The sequence below is a fragment of the Nannospalax galili genome, unplaced genomic scaffold, assembly GCF_000622305.1.
Source record: "Nannospalax galili isolate Female #2095 unplaced genomic scaffold, S.galili_v1.0 scaffold281, whole genome shotgun sequence".
In the NCBI taxonomy this organism is placed as follows: Eukaryota; Metazoa; Chordata; class Mammalia; order Rodentia; family Spalacidae; genus Nannospalax; species Nannospalax galili.
The window spans coordinates 3489664-3491329 of NW_008349068.1; positions in this window are offsets into that span (position 1 = coordinate 3489664).

Below are 1666 nucleotides of genomic sequence, written 5' to 3' on the forward strand. Positions count from 1 at the left end.
TTATTTATCTCTTGCATTGTCTAACCCCTCCATCATGGTTTCCCCAATTAAGGTGCCCCCATTTCCCCCCTTTCTCCCTTAATAATACCCTTCTCCTATGGTCCTATCTCTCTCGAGTTCCTTCTTTCCCTTTATCCCCTAGGTTCCTTGTATACCCTTCCCTCCCCATCCCTTCAACTAACCTAATTTTTATCCATATCTCCCTTATTATGGCCTGTTTCCTAGTGTTCTTCTCTTTCGGGTTATTTCTTTTCCTTTACCTCACTGTTTCCTTTCCATTATCCTGGTTCCTATAGTTATGTCTGGATACACACTCACTTATCAGGGTTTGGTTCTAGGATCCACATATGAGGGAGAACATATGTCGATTTTTTTTCTGAGTCTATGTTACTTCACTTAGTATAACAGTTTCTAGCTCCATCCATTTACCCGCAAATTTCATGATTTCATCTTTCTTTACTGCTGAGTAAAACTCCATCATATAAATGAACCACATTTTCATTAGCCACTCATCAATTGAGGGACACTTAGGTTGCTTCCATCTCTTAGCTGTTGTGAAAAGAGCAGCAACAAACATGGATGTACAAGTGTCTCTGCAATAGGATGAGTTCTTTGGGTAAATGCCGAGGAGTGGTATAACTGGGTCAAATGGTACATTCATTTGTAGTTTTTAAGAATTCTCCACACTGCTTTCCATAGGGGTTGAACAAGTCTGCAGCCCCACGAGCAGTGGATGAGTGTTCCCCTTTCCCCACATCCTCTCCAACATTTGGTATCATTTGTTCTCTTGATCTTAGCCAGTCTGACTGGGGTAAGATGAAATCTTAAAGTGGTTTTAATTTGCATTTCCCTAATTATTAGTGATGTTGAACATCTTTTAAGATGCTCCATAGCCATCTTTACTTCTTCTTTTGAGAACTCTCTGTTCAGCTCCTTAGCCCATGTTTTAATTGGGTTACTTCTTGTCTTGATTTTCTATTTTTTGAGTTTGTTTTATATTCTGGATATTAAACCTCTGTCAGATGTGTCGCTGGTGAAGATTTTCTCCCATTCTGTGGGTTTTCTGTTCACTTCCCTGGTTGCCTCCTTTACAGAAGCTTTTTAGTTTAATGAGGTCCATTTGTTAATTCTTGCCCTTGTTTCCCGAGCAATTGATGTCCGGTTTAGAAAATCTTTTCCTGCCGGGCAGAGGCAGGCGGATCTCTGTGAGCTCAAGGCCAGCGTGGTCTACATAGTTCCAGGACAGCTCCGGCTACAGGGAGACCCTGTCTCAAAAAGCAAAAAAAAAAACAAAAAAACAAAAAATCCTTTCCTACACCTATATCTTGTAGATTTTTCCCAATGTTTTCTTCTAACAGTTTCAGAGTTTCAGGCTTTACATTGAGGTCTTTAATCCATTTGGAATTGACTTTTCTGCAGGGTGAAAGATAGGGGTTTAGTTTCATTCTTCTACAGGTGGAGATCCAGTTTTGCCAGCACCATTTACTGAACATGCTGTGTTTCCTCCAGTGAATATTCTTAGCCCCTTTGTCAAATATCAGGTGACTGAAATTGCATTTACTCATATTTGGGTTTTCGATTTTGTTCCATTGATCTATGGTTCTATTTTTGTACTTGTACCATGTTGTTTTTATGACTATAGCTCTGTAATACAGCTTAAAATCTG